Below are 20,413 nucleotides of genomic sequence, written 5' to 3'. Positions count from 1 at the left end.
ATAGTGAACAGTGAAAGAAAGCAACTAAACAGCCTGTTCGTTTGGTCGTAAACAATCGTAAATTTCCAACCAGAACAGTATTTTTCTTTCACACCAAACCAATCAGCAGTAATAATCTACGATCATATACGATCGTATCAGCACTGGCCAAACATGCTTCTAGTTACTTGGCCAAGCCTGGCCCGTGGGGTGCAGCTTTAGATTGTTTGGTTGCCTGGGTGTGGCGTTGGGCCTGGCCCGTGGTACGCAAAAACATTGTTGAAGCCTGGCTCTCCAGAAACGAAAACGCGATCCGTTTCTCCTCGGCCAGGCTCGAGCGGTGCGACGCGTGAAGTTTTCGGTGACCGCTCGTAACTATCGCTTATGAGTCGAGTCCTTTCCTCCTCCACACGCGCGTTGGCCATGGCGGACGCACGCACGTTGACTCCGACTACTCAGCCTCCTACGCAGCAGCCTACTCCGTCTCCTCCTCCTCCTTGTGAAGGCCCTCGCCCATGGCAGACTACTCTACCTCCTCCTCGTGGCGCCACCGAGGGCGTCGAGCTGTGCGCTAGTAGCTGCATCGGATTTCAGTGAGAGCGGCCGACGGCAGCGGCGGAGGCGGACTAGCCGGATTTCAGTGAGAGTGGCCCGCGGCAGCGGTGGAGGCGGACTCCTGGTGGCTACTCTTTTGGGGGCGAGCGACCCGTCATGAAGTAGCTGGATCTCTAGGCCGTTCGCTGCTCGCAAATTTAATTTGTTTCTTCCCGGCATTAGTTGGCAACTTGGTATGCACGAGAGCTTGAGCTACTTGCTTGCTTAGGCGAAGAAGAGAACAGAAATCGTTGAAGAACTTGCTTGCTTAGATGAAGAAGAGAACAGAAATCGTTGAAGATGTTGGGTGGTAACTCTACCATGGACTCGTGCAAAGGTAAGCATAGACGGTTTGTACAACCAACCAAACAACTGATAAACTCATCTCGTACAGCGTGGTTCAGCCAACCGAAGGATGCTGCCGCCGGAAGCCAGGTCGCCACGGATGACGTTGGTCTTAGAATCAGCACACACATATTTTATCTGCTGCGTCACTGTCGATAGAATTTTGTCGGCAATGGGTATACAGTAGATAAATTGGTGGAGGTGCGCGAGATACACATAGATGCACGAGATATGGTATTAATATCTTTTTAATACCTGCGCAGGTGCTATGTCGATCATTTGAAAGACAAGGAACGATGTGGTGTTCAATAACAAGGTGATGACCTCGCCGACCACGCTCATCTTCGAGACGCTGACTTTGGTCAAATCCTGGCGCCCACTGCTCAAACCGAAGCCGAAGAACAAGGCGGATGATGAAGTTATCAGCTTGCTGACGGCACGCGCAGTGTAGAAGCAGTGTTAGCTGAGTTTTAGCTAGTGGTCTTTGCTAAGATGGATGTAATCACCTTTTATCTAGCTTCTTTAGTCGAGTTTGGTTCCGGGCGCTGTGTTCATAAGAGATCCAGAAGAAACTCTGTGTGCTTGGCTGTAAAACTGGAAACCCATCTTTGGTGTTCGATAAGCTTTCAATAAAGCCGGGGAATACCTTCGATCTAAAATAGTGACACAGGTGCAGAGACAGCGATTTAGACAGGTTCAGGTCGTCAAGTCGACGTAATACTCTACGTCATGTGTTTTTGGTGAATTGTATATTATGATGAGATGAAATCAAGGAGGGTCCCTACCCGCCTTATATAGCACGGGAGTAGGGTTACAAGTCGGTTGAATCTAATCCTGGTCGGTTACATGATATCTATTTATAAGGAATACGTCATCTTAGCATATCCGATCAGATCATCCTTCGTCATCAAGGATTCTTCATGTAGTCGTGCGGTGCACGTCGACCTGTGCCGTGCACTGCGCGGCTTGATCTTGTGGGTTGGGCTTCCCCTAGCGGCATGGCTCATGTACAGCCCTGTGGGTATCCGGGGTTATACACCCACAGCTAGTCCCTGAGCGCCTTGTATCCGCTAAGCAACGCCGTCTTGAACTTGTCTGAGCAGTTCAACTTGTAGCCGATCATCGAGAGCAGGCGTCCGACCAGTTTAACTGGAAGTCGAGCTGTTAAATCGAGTGTCCAACTAGTTTAACTGGTCAGCTGACCTCGGACTTACTCAAAGCTAAGGTTTGCCAGAAGAAGAATGTAAGGAGCTCAAGTTTAAAATTTAAAAACTCTTCACCTTAGGTGAAGTGTGCCCACTTAGGTTTCATGCGGCAAATTTGGATGCTTAGCATCCCTGGCTTAGTCAGTGCGGAAGAACTTAGTCCCTCGTGTGCAAAGTTAGATGCTTAGCATCCCTAACTTAAGTCAGTGCGGAGTTGGATGGTGATCACCCATGCCTTAGGAAAAAGAGACTCTTAGAGCCGAACGAAGAGCTTGGATGATTATCATCCACGACTTAGTCATTTAGGAAAGCACTGGGTCCTAGAAATAATCACATTCACCGTAAGGTGAAGTTTGTCCACGTAATCCCCGAGCCTGACAGTAGGTGAAGTATTCACGTGGTGCTATGGTCAAAAATAGTGGATTCTCGATGCCAAACCAGTACGGAGCTTAGCTTGAAACTAGTCCCCAGCTTAGCTAAGACAAAACCGATATACAAAAAATAGTACAGTCATCGCCAGATGACGTGTACACACGTAATCCCCGAGCCTGCTAAAAGAATAAGAAAAAATCTTGTGTCAGGATCAGAGAGAAAAACTACTTTTGATAATCCCAGAAATATCGACGAAACAGTGCTTAGCACTTAACTTCTACCGTAGCCCTCTATAATGTACTTATCTAAGGCCCCGACATGCTGCCCAGGATTAGCATCATGATCCAAACAGCATGGAGCAACTTAATAGCACATCCTCAAGGGACTCCTCAGCTTAGCTGGCGACTCTTGCACGAGGAATCCAAATACCGATTAATCCCCAACTTAATTGGTGAATCTTACGCCAAGAATCCAAAAACCAAGGAGTCCCCGGCTCAGCTGGCGAGCCCCAGCGTTGCTGACAATGAAGCCCAAGCGACGAGGAGCAATCTGACGAACTGGTCGGCGGTGAAAGGATCAAGATGCCCAAGAGGGGGGTGAATTGGGCTAATTCTAAATTTTCTTACAATAATCAAATCCTACGTATAGCCCAATTAACCTCTTGAGCCTAGAAAAGTGTTTCTATCAAATCAACGCACAAATGACTTACACCCTATGTTCCAAACTTACTCTAGCATAGCAATTCTATGAATGTAAAACAAGTATTGAAATGCTCAAGGTAAATACTCAAAGTAAGGGCTCAAAGTAAATAGGGAGAGAAAAGAACGCGGCGATGTTTTGCCGAGGTATCGGAGAGTCGCCACTCCCCACTAGTCCTCGTTGGAGCACCCGCGCAAGGGTGTAGCTCCCCCTTGATCCGCGCAAGGATCAACTGCTCTCTACAGGTTGATTCTTCGACACTCCGTCGCGGCGAATCACCCAAAGCCGCTCACAACTTGAGTTGGGTCATCCACAAGCTCCGCCGGGTGATCACCAAGCTCCCAATCACCACCAAGCCGTCAAGGTGATGGCGATCACCAAGAGTAACAAGCACGAACTCTCACTTGACCACGCGAAGCCTAATGAGAAAATGGATGCACACTTGTCTACTCTTGATTCACTAATGAGGTTTCACTCTTGGATTCTCAAATCACAAACACCTCACTAGAACCTTGCTCTTCTTTGCACTCACAAACGTGTTTCTCAGCTGTTGGAATGAGCAAAAGTATGTCCACTCACGAGTGGAGCAACTATTTATAAGGCAGCCTAAAAAACGAACTGTTATGAGCTTCTGCGGGGTGACCGGACGCTCCGATCGTTTTGACCGGACGCTCCGGTCAGTTCAACCCGCGCAACAGTTTTCACATGATGACCGGATGCTGTCAGGGTCCGGTCAGTACTGACCGGACGCGTCTGGTCGCTCTTGGATGCTTACTGTAAACGACCGGACGCTGGATACTCAGGGTCCGGTCAGCACTGACCGGACGCGTCCGGTCACTCTTTCTCAAGTCTGGACCCTTACTGGAGTCAACCGGACGCTGGCCTTTAGCGTCCGGTCACACGACCTTCCAGCGTCCGGTCACTCGAGACTTGTTCTCCTCAGTCAAATGAACTAACCGGACCCTACGGCCAGCGTCCGGTCGCACCGGAGCTAGCGTCCGGTCAGTGTTTGACCCTCCATTCACTTCCAACTTCCGATCATATGTGAATAAAGTTTGCTCCAAAGGATCTTAGGCATTCATAGGAGCTACCTAGAGCTAGTTTTAACAAGTGTGCACCACACCTAACTCACTAGACTCAACTAGGTAAGCTACCCGTTCATACCCCCCTTCATAGTATGGCCAAAAGAAAAACAAAGTCCTAAACTACTCTAAATGTCTCTCCAACTTCAAATGACACTTAGGACTAGTTATCCTTAACCTTGTCATCCATCCTTTGAAAACTGAAACGATTTCCATCGTAGGGGCATGACAACCTCGATTGCCCAATCGATCTCCATTACTATGACCTAACTTAATTGCCTCTGCAAAACACATGTTAGTCATAGTAATCTTGTATTGTCATTAATCACCAAAATCCACTTAGGGGCCTAGATGCTTTCAATCTCCCCCTTTTTGGTGATTGATGATAATACCACCTCGAGTATGTTAAAGAGTGAGGTTTTTGAAGGGCTTGGTTCATATAAGCTTTTGTCGATAAGAACAAAAGAGTTAGACAAGCTTATATGACCCAAGCCAACACAGTGTACTCAAAAAAATATGAATTAAGCATGCATACAAGTAACAAAGCTCATTTGCTTCGAAGTATAAATGCGGAAGCAAAAGCAAATGAGCATAACACAAGTGATATGACATATAGATAATGCAAAGTAGAAATCACACATGTCAAATATCACAATCACGTAGATAGCACTATCACATATATATAATAGAATGCATGAAAGTAAACACACGAATGCATAAGTAATAGTGTATCACACAAATTAAACTCCAAATGTATATAAGAAGCTAATACTATATAACTAGCTCCCCCTAAATGTAGCTCCCCCTGAGACTACATACTCGAACACCCTCTCCCCCTTTGGCGTCAAACACCAAAACCTAGGGCGGCGCTGCAGCGGACGAGCCGGGCGCTGAAGAACGTGGAGCTAGCTGGAATTGGGCACCATCATCATCGGACCCTGAGCTCTGAACTGACTGACCCTCTGTGGCAGGAAGTGTCGCTGAAGCAGTCTGGGTCTGAGCTAGGGCTGGGGCTGCCTATGAAGCTGCAAGTATGTCTGTCGTAGGATCGGACGAGGCGACAGACGAGGGGAGCCTCTGAGTAGTCACAGCGACTGGAGCTGCTGTAGACGGACCAGCGGTATGCATATGAGGCGGAGTAGGCATGCCGGTCAACTCGTTGAAGGATGCTCCAAGACTCTTGGAGACTGACGTCTCAGGCACGAATAGCGAGGAAGACTGTTCTGGTGTGAAGCCCGTCTGAAGTGGAGTGAACTGCGGGGCTACCACGGGTGAGGCTAACCACTGGGACACTTGTATAGGAGGTGAAGCAAACTGAGCTGGAGGCTGTCCCTGACTCTGGAGCCCACTGGGCTGTACTGCTGGAGTCATCGAAGTGGTAGGAGGCTGTGCAAGCTGGGGTGAAGGCTGTGGCAGTGGGACCCCAATGGCTGTCACTACATGCTGCATGAATCCTATGAGCTGCTGCTGCATAAGTAACTGCTGGTGCTGAAGGAGCTGCTGCTGCCGCTGGAACTTGTCCTGACGAGCTTGAAACTGTGCGAAGTTTGCAGCTGTCTCCTATGCCTGTCGTGTCTGATCCTGCTGCGTCCGCTCAAGAATAGCAATGAGAGCGGGGTCTGTCTGCAGAGTTGGTGGAGCAGAACTGGAGCTATCGGCCTCTGCATCGTGTCTGTGTGGCGGCATCTGAGGTATAGGCTGGTAGTCGTCGTCAGAGCTGTCACTGTACTCGCTCACCTCCTATTATGCCTCTAGCTCCTCCTCCTCAGTAGTTGCAATCCCTCTAATGATCTCATCCTGCTGAGCTGCTGACTCTGGCACGTCGGGACGACGGCTAGGCTATCTGGGTGCCTGAGGAGTGGTGTGTCTGATCCTCTGTGACAGGTTGTAAGCTGGGAACTCTGTGGTGGCACCTGTATACTCATCCATCATACCAGGGGGCTTATCAAGCACTACTCTGCGGATAAGAAACGTGATCTAGTACGCATAAGGAAGCTGCTTGTGACCCTTGAATCCCTCAGCTATAGTGTCCTCCATCTCTGAAAGAAGGAGGTCCCAGATATCAAATATTGTCTGCTGCATCAGGGCATTAAGAAGCCAGAGCTGTAAGCGAGTCAGACCCTCTCTATATCTCAACCTAGGAAGCAGTGTCCTCCTGATAATGGCCTCTAGCACTCTTGCTGTAGGAGTTAAGTCACCGGGGTTCCTCCTCGACCCCTCTCCAAAAGGCTCCTTGAAGCAATATCGCACTAAATCTGTAGGAGGCACCAACCCTCCATGAGGACGCCTAGGAGGCTCCTACTGTCCATAATAGACCTCATGCATCTTAACAGGCTGCTCCTGTAGCCTCAGTATTTCTCTGACCCCGCCACTCGTCACTCTGTAATCTTTGCCTCTGAAAGCAAAGTGAATAAACCTGTGATGTGGATCGATGAAGAGTGAAGCATAAAACTGACGAACCCAAGATGGTACATATATCCCCATCCATCCAATCAAATCTGTCAATCCTGGCAAATATGACAAGTATGGCCGAATGCTCTCTCCGGCTGCTGCCACAATAGACTCTATCTGACAGACTCTCTGAGATCTGAACACTGCCCCACTGTTGAGATAAGCATTGTAGAAATCCTCCTGTAGTGGCGTATAGAAACCCTCAGCTGCTCTCTCATCCCTCCTTGGAGGAAACCAAACCTCAAACTTAATAAATCGCAGCTGCTGAACCTGTCTAGCGGTGGCGGCCCTTAAGTCGAGGTGAACCACTGGAGGCGGACCCTGAGGTCTAGGCGGAGGACGTGAACCTCTGCGCTGCGTAACTGGCCTCGGTGGAACTATAGCACTGGTATGACTCGAGCGGCGTAGCTGAGGTGCCGGCTCGGTCTCCTGACCCTCCTGAGTCTCCTGGGCTGGCTGAGGCTCTGCTGGTGGGGGCTGCTGCTGTGCTGACAGACCCTCCTTAATGGCAACCCGTCGTCCTGCAAACGTGGCAGTCCCAGCTCTCAGTGCTGGTGAAACCGGCTGATCTGCAATGACAACTCCGCTGTGGACACCACCTCTCTCGGCACGCTCTACAGCCTCTGCAACAGCTGCTGCTCTCGCTGTCTCTGCGTCGGAGTACTTCCGCTTCTTGGATGTCACCTGCTTGGTTGACTTGCCCTTTGATTCGGCTGGCTGGCGAGGCGGGGGCCTCCGATCATCATCACCTGGGCCACCACCAACATTCTTGGTGCGAACCATCTAAACTGACAAGATGGTGAATTGACACTGATGAGGATCAACAGACAAGCTGAACCTCTCGAGGCTTGGCCTCGATCCTTACTCACGAGCTTGGCTCTGAGATGACTACCAACTGCCACAAGAACCACAACAGAACTGACTCGCTGCACGATAGAGTAGATGGATATACAAATAAATACAGTATGTCTAATAGATGCGAAACCCTAATAGAGAAAGCAATGTAGAAGCGAACTTGAATCGAATGGCTTTCTACCTGACGATCCGCGAACCGAGAAAAGATGAGATGTCGCGCGAGGAACTCAGAACCGGCTAGGGTTAGGTCAAATAGCCTGAATGCAATGGGGAATCAATGACTGCAACTTGATCTAGGTCACAACAGATCGAGATTGAAAAATTTGGTCATACCAACGATGTAGGAGGTAGGACTAGGGCATGACGATTCTTGATGACCCTGGAAGACCGGAGGCACGGTGGCGCACGGGGAGTTACGGCGGCGCGGCGAGCTCTGGTGGCGCGCGGGGAGTTACGGCGGCGCGGCGAGCTCTGGTGGTGCGCGGCTGGCGAGGAGGGCCGGGCGAGCGCGGGCAAGGGAGGTGCGGGCCATGCTGGCGTGGGGGCGCGTGGGGAGGCTCGGGCGCAGTGGGATGGCACGGCGAGGCAGAAGCACGACGGCGCGCTTGGCTGCGGCGACAAGATGACGGCGGCGCAGGCTAGGGCTCGAAGGTAAGGTCGCGACGAGATCCGAAAAAAAATATGCGGTGGTACGATTAAGTAATCCCCCAAACATGATAGAAAAGGAAACGGAAAAGAGTCCTAAAAACACGCGAGATCCACTGACCGGACGCTCCGGTGGTAGCGACCGGACGCTACCACCCAGCGTTCGGTCGATTCCAGAGAGGTCCAAATCCTCTGGAATCGGGACCGGACGCGTCCGGTAGTCCATGACCAGACGCAGGCAGGGTCCGGTCAGTACAACTTGGTCGTCCTTCGATCGACCGGACGCTGAACCCTTCCTGACCGGACGCACAGACGCAGCGTCCGGTCACTCCTTCACCAGCAGTTCACCTCCTATGAACTGACCGGACGCTGGACAGCAGCGTCCGGTGCAGCGTCCGGTGCACCTTTTCCAGCAAATCTTCAAACTTCCTTCGCGCTGCCTGTTCCCAATCAAGTCCCAACTTAAATAAGATCCAAATAAACACCAATTGGGACTGATGTGAGTGACCTCTCTCAAACCCTCATATTTTTCAAAATATTTTGCCTTAGGCTATAATTCTTTTTAAGAAAATAGGCAACAAGAGGGCAAAAGGAACAAAATGACAAAACAACATTCATGCATATGCAATACTTGTAAGTAAATCTAGTTACCTGTCAAGTTTGATCCAAGGTTAAGCTTCTTCACACGCTTTTCGGCGGTTATCTTAACCACGTTAGACAAGCCCAATGTGCATTGCCACAAATTAAACATGTTGTATATTACAATGAATGCAAGGGACAACACAAGCTCAATTTTTAGTGAAGTTACTAAAATCAAGTACATTGAGCTCATTTCGCAATCTACAAAATGTAGCCTCATCTAGCGGTTTTGTGAAGATATCCGCTAATTGATCTTCGGATCTTACACCTTCTAGTGATATATCATTTTTAGCCACATGATCTCTTAGAAAGTGATGGCGGATATCTATATGTTTGGTGCGAGAGTGTTGAACCGGATTATTTGCAAGTTTTACCGCACTTTCATTGTCGCACAAAAGAGGTACTTTCTCTAGAACTACTCCATAGTCTAGCAAAGTTTGTTTCATATATAATATTTGTGCGCAACAAGCACCCGCGGCAATGTATTCCGCTTCAGCGGTGGATAAAGCCACACTATTTTGTTTCTTGGAGGACCAAGACACAAGTGATCTACCAAGCAAATGGCACCCTCCGGATGTGCTTTTTCTATCAACTTTGCATCCGGCGTAATCTGAATCGGAATAGCCAATTAATTCAAATAAAGCTCCTTTGGGATACCAAAGACCAATGCTTGGTGTGTGCTTAAGATACCTAAGGATTCTTTTTACGGCAATTAAATATGTTTCCTTAGGACTAGCTTGAAATCTAGCACACATACACACACTAAACATGATGTCGGGCCTAGATGCGGTTAAATATAGCAAGCTACCAATCATAGAATGATAGAGAGTTTGATCAACCGGGTTACCTCCCTCATCTAGGTCGAGATGTCCATTTGTAGGCATTGGTGTCTTAATTGGCTTACATTCATCCATCTTGAATCTCTTAAGAAGATCTTTTGTGTATTTCTCTTGAGAGATGAAGATGTCTTCTTTCATTTGTTTGACTTGAAAACCAAGAAAGAATGTAAGCTCACCAATCATTGACATCTCGAACTCCTTCGACATCAATTCACCAAATTCTTTGCATGAGTCTTTATTTGATGATCCAAAGACGATATCATCAACATATACTTGACAAATGAAGATATGCCCATCAAGTTTCTTGGTAAATAGTGTGGTATCAACCTTCCCAATGGTGAAGCCATTCTCAATGAGGAAGTCCCGAAGGCGCTCATACCAAGCTTTTGGGGCTTGCTTAAGCTCATATAATGCCTTGGACAACCTATAAACATGATTAGGATATCTAGGGTCTTCAAACCCAGGAGGTTGATCAATATAGACTAATTCATTTATAAAGCCATTTAAAAATGCACCTTTCACATCCATTTGATATAGTTTCATTTTATGATGTGATGCATATGCAAGAAGGATACGGATGGCTTCTAATCTTGCAACCAGTGCAAAGGTCTCTCCAAAATCTAAACCTTCAACTTGAGAGAACCCCTTTGCAACTAGTCTTGCCTTGTTCCTCACAACAACACCTTGATCATCTTACTTGTTGCGGAACACCCACTTCGTTCCAATGACTCTTGCACCTTTTGGTCGCTCTTCAAGGTTCCAAACTTCATTGCGAGTGAAGTTGTTCAACTCTTCATGCATGGCATTTATCCAATCTGGATCTTTAAGAGCTTCTTCTACCTTGGTAGGCTCATAGCAAGAGACAAAAGAGTGATGAGCAATAAATGAAGTAAGTTTTTGAGATCGAGTCATTACACCCTTTGATGGACTCCTTATGATGAGATCTTGTGGATGATCTTGTAGGAGAGGTGTGTTTCTTCTATTGACCACTTGAGGAGGAGGTTGTGGAGCATCAACATCTTGTGCTTGTACCACCATTTGCTCATGAGAGATATGAGTATCTTCATTTTCCACTCTCCCATCTTTTTCACCATCTTATGGTACATTTGATGAAGAAGGTTGGTTAATGACTTGTACATCATCTTCATCATCTTTTGGCTTGATGTCTCCCACCGAAATGTTCTTCATAGCCTCCCTCAATGGTTCATCACCTACATCATCAAGATTCTCATGTGCTCCTTGGGAGCCGTTAGATTCATCAAATTCCACATCATATGTTTCTTCAACCAAGCCGGTGGCATGATTAAATACTCTATATGCTTTAGACTTCAATGAGTAACCAATAAGAAAACCTATATCACAACGTCTTTGAAACTTCCCTAGGTGTTGTCGCTTCTTGTAGATGTAGCACTTGCAACCAAACATCCTAAAGAAGGAGACGTCTAGCTTCTTCCCATTGAGCAACTCATACGGTGTCTTGACAAGGAACTTTTGAAGAAATAGGCGGTTGGATGCATAACATGCGGTGTTGATTGCTTCCGCCCATAGAGCTTCGGGGGTGTTGTACTCATTTAGCATTGTCCTTGCAAGAGTGATCAAAGTCCGGTTCTTCCTCTCAACTACACCATTTTGTTGAGTATAGGTTGCGGAGACCTCATGTTTGATTCCAACTTCATCACAATAAGCTTCTATGTTTGTGTTGTCAAACTCTTTGCCATTGTCACTTCTTATCTTCTTGAGCTTCACTTCAAATTCATTTTGAGCTCTCTTGGCAAACTTCTTGAAACAAGATGCAACTTCAGATTTGTCATGAAGGAAGAACACCCATGTATACCTTGAATAGTCATCCACAATCACAAGACAATAGAGATTTCCTCCCAAACTCTTGTATGTTGTTGGTCCAAATAAATCCATGTGTAGGAGTTCTAGCACTCTTGTGGTTGACATGAAAGCTTTGGTTGAATGAGTGTTTGCAACTTGCTTACCGGCTTGACATGCACTACAAAGCTTGTCCTTCTCAAACTTCACATCCTTCAACCCTCTTACCAAATCATTCTTCATAAGCTTCTTGAGTGAGCTCATCCCAACATGAGCAAGTCTTCTATGCCATAGCCACCCAAGTGTTGTTTTGGTGAATAGGCAAGTCTTCAAGTTTGCATCTTCGGAGGTAAAGTCAACTAGATATAAATTGTTGTATCTAAATCCATTGAATATCACTTGTTTGTCATCTACTTTGGATACAACAACTTCCTTCTCGGTGAATAAGCATTGGAAGCCAAGATCACACAATTGTCCAATGGATAGCAAGTTGAAACTCAATGAGGCAACATAGAGCACATTTGAGATGGAATGATCATTTGATATTGCCACTTTGCCCAATCCTTTAACCTTGCCCTTTGAATTATCTCCAAATATTATTTTCTCTTGTCCATCTACCTCTTCATCTAGTGAGGTGAACATACGAGGATCACCGGTCATATGTTGAGTGCAACCACTATCAATAACCCAATAACTTCCACCGATCTTGTAGTTCACCTACACACAAGAGATTCAAGCTTTAGGGATCCAAACTTGTTGAGGGCCCTTCACCTTCTCAACAAGTAACTTAGCCACCCAAATCTTCTTAGGCCTACTTTTGTTTAGGGGTTCTAAGAACATGACTTTTATCTTTCCACTAGAATCTTTTCTAAGTATGTAGTGAGCATTGAAAGCAAAGGGTCTAGCATGCTTGGGCAAGGGTTGTGGTGGTGGAGTTTGACACTCATGAGCAAAGTGGCCTTCTTGTCCACACTCAAAACATCTCTTTGGCTTTAGCTTTGGCTTTGATTGTTGGTGTTGAGCTTGAGCCTTCTTCTTCTCTACACTTGCCATATAACCAATGCCACTTCTATCCATCTTTATGACGGTATTCATGAGTAGCTCACTTTGGAGATGCTTGCCTCTAGCAAACTTGCTCAATCCCACCTTGAGATGCTCTTTCTCCATCTTGAGCTTCTTGTTCTCTTTCTTGAGAATATCATTATTCTTCTCTTCCTTGAGTTTCTTGTTTTCTTCTTTGAGCTTCTCATTCTCAAGGATCAACTCTTTGTCATGATCAAGAGTTTCTAGCACAATGGTGTTGTGACTTTTCATCTCTTCAAGATCTTTCATGAGCTTCTCATGGTCACTCTTGAGCTTGACATACTCATCATAGTCATTGCACTCAACCACTTGCTTGCCTTTGCTACTAGATCCATGCTCAATGCTCTCATAACTTAAATCATCACATGAGGTAGCTATATCAATCTTAACAACATGGTTAGTAGCAACATGTGGCTCATTTGGTAAGAATTCTTGTGCAATAACAAGGGTATCATAATTGATCTTTAGAGTTGTATATTCATCTTTTAGCTTGTTGTGACTAATGATAAGCTCATTGTGCACCCACTCAAGTTTATCATGTTTATCTTTAAGCTCTTTCTTAGAATATTTGAGCTCCTTGAGTTTGGATGATATAGAATCATTTATTTCTTTGAGCTCATCATTAGCCTTTTCTAATGTATCACACTTAGCTAAGAGTGAATCATTTTTAGCATCAAGTTTTTCATTTGTAGCTCTACTCTTTCTAATGATCTTAGTGTATTTTCTTAATATTTTGACAAGATCATCATATGTGGGTGAATCATCATCGCTATCACTATCATCATCACTAGCTTGTTCATCATCACTACTATCATCACTCTTAGTTACCTTGCGTTCACCCTTGGCCATAAGGCATAGGTGTGTAGAGGATGATGGCGATGGTGGCGATGGTGGCGGTGAGGATGCAAGATCAATAGCAATGGTGGCCACCTTCTCATTGTCACTCTCATCATCGGATGATCCACTTGATGAATCAATGTCCGTGAGCCAATCACCGACAATATAGGCCTTGCCACTCTTCTTCTTCTTCTTATAGAAGTCTCTCTTTTTGTCATCTCTCTTCTTGTATGGTTTGTTCTTTTTCTTTTCATCTTCATCACTTGAATCATCTTTCTTGCCCTTGTTCTTGAACTTGTCTTTCTTGGGCTTTGTGCATTGATGAGCTAGGTGGCCAAGTTCGCCACAATTGTAGCAATCCATCTCGGAGATTGGCTTTCTTCTTGAGCTAGTGAAGAACTTCTTTTTCTTGCCGTCAAACTTGATGCCACTCTTGTTTAGCTTCTTTAGCATCTTGGCGGTCTTTTTCACCATGAGAGCAAGACTTTTTTCATCATCTTCATCACTTGAGATCTCATACTCAAGTCTTGCCTTGCCCTTATCTTGGCTAGCTTTGAATGCTAAGTCCTTCTCTTTCTTCTTTGTAGAAGATGAGCCATCTTGTGGCGTGATGTGCATGTACATCTCATGAGCATTGATCTTTCCCAAGATTTGTGTCGGTGTAGCAGCGAAAAGATCACCTTGATGTAGCACGGTCACAATGTGCCCATATTTGTCAATGGGGAGGACACTCAAGATCTTTCTCACAACGTCGGATGGTGACATTTGAGTAAGTCCAAGCCCATTGACTTCCTCTACAAGAACATTCAAACGAGAATACATTTCATTAGCACTTTCTTTGGGAAGCATCTCAAAAGAATTTAGTTTTTTAATCATAAGATGATAGCGTTCCTCACGCTCACTCTTGGTTCCCTCATGGAGCGCACAAACGTCCGACCATAGTGCATGGGCGTCTTTGTGGTTCCTTACACGATTGAACACATCTTTGCAAAGGCCTCTAAAGATGGTGTTGCGAGCCTTTGCATTCTATTTTTCATAGTTTACTTCATCGCCTTAAAGTTGTGCGACATTTTTAGGTGTTGGGAACCCTTGAGAGGCTGCTCTAAGAATTCCAACATCTAGAGCTTCTAGGTAAGCCTTCATGCGAATTTTCCAATATGGAAAATCATCCCCCTCGAAGATAGGAGGAGGTCCATCCCCGTGAGACATCTTGCTCTAAGCGGTTAGGCTTAAAAACGTGAGCATGAGGCTCTGATACTAATTGAAAGGATCAAGATGCCCAAGAGGGGGGGTGAATTGGGCTAATTCTAAATTTTCTTGCAATAATCAAATCGTACGTATAGCCCAATTAACCCCTTGAGCCTAGAAAAGTATTTCTATCAAATCAATGCACAAATGACTTGCACCCTATGTTCCAAACTTACTCTAGCATAGCAATTCTATGAATGTAAAACAAGTATTGAAATGCTTAAGGTAAATACTCAAAGTAAGTGCTCAAAGTAAATAGGGAGAGAAAAGAACGCGACGATGTTTTGCCGAGGTATCGGAGAGTCGCCACTCCCCACTAGTCCTTGTTGGAGCACCCGCGTAAGGGTGTAGCTCCCCCTTGATCCGCGCAAGGATCAAGTGCTCTCTATGGGTTGATTCTTCGACACTCCGTCGCGGCGAATCACCCAAAGCCGCTCACAACTTGAGTTGGGTCACCCACAAGCTCCGCCGGGTGATCACCAAGCTTCCAATCACCATCAAGCCGTCTAGGTGATGGCGATCACCAAGAGTAACAAGCATGAACTCTCACTTGACCACGCGAAGCCTAATGAAAAGATGGATGCACACTTGTCTACTCTTGATTCACTAATGAGGTTTCACTCTTGGATTCTCAAATCACAAACACCTCACTAGGACCTTGCTCTTCTTTGCACTCACAAACGTGTTTCTCAGCTGTTGGAATGAGCAAAAGTATGTCCACTCACGAGTGGAGCAACTATTTATAAGGCAGCCTGAAAAACGAACCGTTATGAGCTTCTGTGGGGTGACCGGACGCTCCGATCATTTTGACCGAACGCTCTGGTCAGTTCAACCCACGCAACAGTTTTCACGTGATGATCGGACGCTGTTAGGGTCCGGTCAGTACTGACCGGACGCGTCCGGTCGCTCTTGGATGTTTACTATAAACGACCGGACGCTGGATACTCAGGGTCCGGTCAGCACTGACCGGACGCGTCCGGTCACTTTCTCAAGTCTAGACCCTTACTGGAGTCGACCGGACGCTAGCCTTCAGCGTCTGGTCACACGACCTTCCAGCGTCCGGTCACTCGAGACTTGTTCTCCTCAGTCAAATGAACTAACCGGACCCTGCGGCCAGCGTCCGGTCGCACCGGAGCCAGCGTCCGGTCAGTGTTTGACCCTCCATTCACTTCCAACTTCCGATCATATGTGAATGAAGTTTGCTCCAAAGGATCTTAGGCATTCATAGGAGCTACCTAGAGCTAGTTTTAACAAGTGTGCACCACACCTAACTCACTAGACTCAACTAGGTAAGCTACCCGTTCATACCCCCCTTCATAGTACGGCCAAAAGAAAAACAAAGTCCTAAACTACTCTAAGTGTCTCTCCAACTTCAAATGACACTTAGGACTAGTTATCCTTAACCTTGTCGTCCATCATTTGAAAACCGAAACGATTTCCATCGTAGGGGCATGACAACCTCGATTGCCCAATCGATCTCCATTACCATGACCTAACTTAATTGCCTCTGCAAAACACATGTTAGTCATAGTAATCTTGTATTGTCATTAATCACCAAAATCCACTTAGGGGCCTAGATGCTTTCAGGCGGCGAAGTGAGCGTCGAGCAGAAAGCGAGTGCCAAACAGTTCGATCAACTGGTCGGCGACGGAGTCCATGTGCCCAACGATCCGACTAATTGATCGGCGGTGAAGTCCGACTGCCAGGTGGTGCAACCACCCAGAATCCTCTTGTCCTTCTCGACTGATCCAGTCTCCGAGCATAAAAAATAAGCTCGGAAACCGAGCATGGCCCCTGTAATAAAAATATGGACAATGAATAGTATATGATGTAAAAATAAAATATATGAGCTCCGAAGAAAATCAGCACTTGATAAAACATTACGTTCGTTGTTGTATAAAGTGTTTATATTTAATATAAACGGTGCACGAGCAATTAGTTCGTCATTGAGCCCCTAGCCCCGACTAGCCTGTAGTCCATAACATAGAGCGCTAGAGGCCGTGCACGAGTAGGAAAACAAGCGTCACCGAGTAGCCTCTGCCGACCACCCATAATGCAGAGTGCTGGAGCTCGTGCACGTATAGGAATAAGCCGGGGACAGAGCCGTCTCTGGAAAACACAAGCGAAAACGTGGTGGTTGGGCGAGTTGTAAGGTGAAGTCATATGTCATCTTTAAGATGGTATAAATGGAGAAAAAATGGAGTGTCTTAGAGACATTACGCATGGAGAACGATCGAAATATCTTAAAGATATTAAACATGGAGAATAATTGGAGAAATAATAATTGGAGAAACACGACGAAAACTTGGATATAGGAAATGTACTTATTTTTTAGTCTGGATGGCAACGTATGACGTTATCTGGTCAGCGTTGACGAAATTGCCTGGCTCTTGAGCTTTTTGGACTGTCGTCGTGACGACGGTCGCAGTCATGGTAGCGCCGTTCGTCGCAGCGGTCATTGTTGCCATGTGACGCAGCCGTTCGGTCGGAACTGCTCCCGGTAGGTTCTTGATGCTGCCGAGTAGTTCTTGATCGTCCTCGTTGTTACCGTTGGTATACATGCAAGAAACCTGGTTTGGCTTGCATGTCGCTACACGAAACTCCTTGCTTGCTTGTGTTGCTGCCGATGCACATCGTTGTCGTGGTGCTCCGGCGTCAGGCGTGTGTCGATTCAGTTGAAGTCGCAGGGTCTATTCTCGCCCTTTAGCCGATCTTGCAGGGTGGTGGCGATTTTTGGCAGAAGTCCCCAGATGACTTGGGGCATCATGGTACCGGGGCGTCGAGCACTGGGGTCGCCTTGTGACGTCGCGTCGCGTTGCTGGAGAACGTCATCGTGGGACATCAAGTCCTTGCCGGCCGCCGCGTGCAGCCAACAAGATCCGTGCCGCCAACGTGAGACGACAGCGAAACGACGACGAACACGCAGTCAGATTCCTGCCGAAGTAAACATGTGCATATGTAGATAAAGGATACTAGATCGAAGATTAAAGAATTGACTTAGGCCTTGTTTAGATTACCCCAAAGTTTTAAGTTTTTTCACTCTCTCTCCATCACATCAATTTTTGGACGCATGCATGTAGCATTAAATGTAGGTAAAAAAAATAAATAAATTATACAGTTTAGTTGGAAATCACGAGATGAATCTTTTGAGCTTAGTTGGTCCACAATTGGACAATATTTACCAAATAAGACAAAAGTGCTAATATTCATCAATTTGAAATTTTTTGGCATTAGCATGTGCGAGGTCGAGCGGAGACGCCGACCGATCAGCTGCTGTAGAATCGCTCCATGGATAACATACGTGTATATAGCATTGCTTCAGTCTAGTTAGCCTGCCATGTAGATCGAGTACACCCTATTTTTCGTTGCTGGCTTGCGTGGTGATGTAGATCAGACGTGGCCATGTTTGCTGTTGCTAATCGGGAGAAGTAGTAGTGCATAGCAGCTTTGCCTCCGACGGAGACGAAGAGTTCGGCGCGGGATGACGACGTCGGCGCATGACACCGATGAGTCGATGTCGATGACAGCAGCACATTCGAGATCTTAGCTTTGGATGAAAGTGCATGAGTACGAGGGAGTCTTGCTATCCTGATTATTACTAGCTCGCATCCCACGGCTCCGTAGATCCAGATGTATAAGGCCTTGATTGGTTACCGAAATTTTTTAGGAAATGTTACTGTAGCATTTTCGTTGTTATTTGGCAATTAGTGTCCAATCATAGTCTAATTAGGGTTAAAAGATTCGTCTCGTGGATTTTGTCTAAACTGTGTAATTAGTTTTATGTTTTATTTATATTTAATGCTTCATGCATACGTCCAAAATTCGATGTGACGGAGAATCTTGAAAAATTTGGTAAAATTTTGGAAACTAAACTGGCCCTAAGTGCTTGTATATCTTCCTCGATTACTCCAGTTAGCTTGTACGGCCGATTACATCTCCGATGGAAACACAGCTCTATGTTGATTTATCGCCGGCCGCCGCTTGATCGTCGGAATGCAGTAGATGCAAAATTAGATCCGGATGCCGAAGGATGCTGCCGCCGGAAGCCAGGTGCCATGATGACGTTGGTTTTGAGATACGCTATCTGGTTCGTTATGGGATCAACACGCACATTCTTTACCTGGCACGTCGCTATCGACGGAATATAGTTGACAATCTATCGAGGGGTATACTTATGATAGTAAATGAATTAATGAAGGTGCACGAGATACGAACTAGATGGTAACACAAGCGCGGAGACAGCGATTTAAGTAGATTCAGGCCGTGAAGTCAACATAATACCCTATGTTATGTGTATTTGATAGATTGTATATTATGATGAGATGAAATCGAGGGGTCCCTACCCGCCTTATATAGCACGGGGTAGGGTTACAGGTTGGTTGAATCTAATCCTGATGATTACATAATATCTACTTCCTCCGTTCCAAAATAAGTGATATTTTAGGTTTGTCATAAGTCAAATCATTTTAAGTTTAACCAAATTTATAGAAAATACTATATCAATATTTATGATACTAAATAGGTAGAATATATAAATATATTTCATAATAAATCTCACAATACTTATTAGGTGTTGTAAGTATTAGTAGTTTTTTTTTTGTAAATTTGGTTAAATTTAAAAAAGTTTGATTTGGGACAAACCCAAAACATCACTTATTTTGGAACGGAGTGAGTATTTATAAGAAATACGGCATCTTAGCATATCCAATCAGTTAATCCTTCGTCGTCAAGGATTCTTCATGTAGTCTTGTAACGCGTGGCTTGATCTTATGGGCTGGGTTTTTCCTAGCGGCGTGACCGATGTATAGCCCTGTAGGTATCTAAGATTATACCTCCCACTTGGTTTGGTTTAGTTTGGGTTAGCACCTGGTGTGGATCGGATTGGTTTAGATCGGTACGCACTTCCTTTTCCCCCAAAAGGCCCGAGTCCCCTACCCGATCCCCAGCCGGCCGTGGTCGTCGCTGCCGTCAGCAACGACGAGGAGACGGTGGAGGCACAACTGATGCATCTCGGCAACATCGTCGGCCTGAGGACGGACGCAGTCAGAGCCACAGCCTTGGCGAGCTGCGCTAAGACGTTCTTCATGCCTAGGACCTCGCCGAGTCACCGTTGCCTATGCCTACGGCTGTGACGAACAACTCCTACAGCCTGCACTTCGAGTCCCTGGCAGAACAACGCGTGGGAAGAACAACTTCATCCGCGCGCATGCCGTAGATTGGGTTCGTTTGGTTTAACCAATGTTTTGGTTTAGGAGAAAGGAGAAACGGAGTGGAGACAGTTTGGATGCACGTGCATTAATCAAATGGTTTGGTGTGGGTAATGTTGGGGGTTTTGGCCCATTACCAGGTTTACTTGCGACTCACGAGGTGAGTGTCCGCTAGAATCCGCTTGATTCCTTAGGTAAGGTGCAGGGCTATTTTGGTCTTTTATTGTGACCTGAGTATATATGAGAATATATTAAGAATGGATAGAAAATGAGAGAAAAAGATAGAAATTCCTCAGATTAAATTTTCAAAAATATATGAACTGAATGTCGAATGTAGAGAGGTGCGCATATTGAGAGTGAAATATCCAGATTTGTCTTCTCTTTTTGACTAAGTCAAATGCATACAACTAATGTTCATCGATTGCCAAAATCCAAAAAATCACTGCACCGGAGCCTACATGCATTCAAATATGAGCTGCATTATAAAGTTGCAATTTTATTTTATTTAAAATCAA

This window comes from Miscanthus floridulus, chromosome 8, assembly GCF_019320115.1.
Source record: "Miscanthus floridulus cultivar M001 chromosome 8, ASM1932011v1, whole genome shotgun sequence".
NCBI lineage: Eukaryota > Viridiplantae > Streptophyta > Magnoliopsida > Poales > Poaceae > Miscanthus > Miscanthus floridulus.
The sequence above is the reverse complement of the archived record's forward strand: the minus strand, read 5'-3'. Positions refer to the sequence as shown.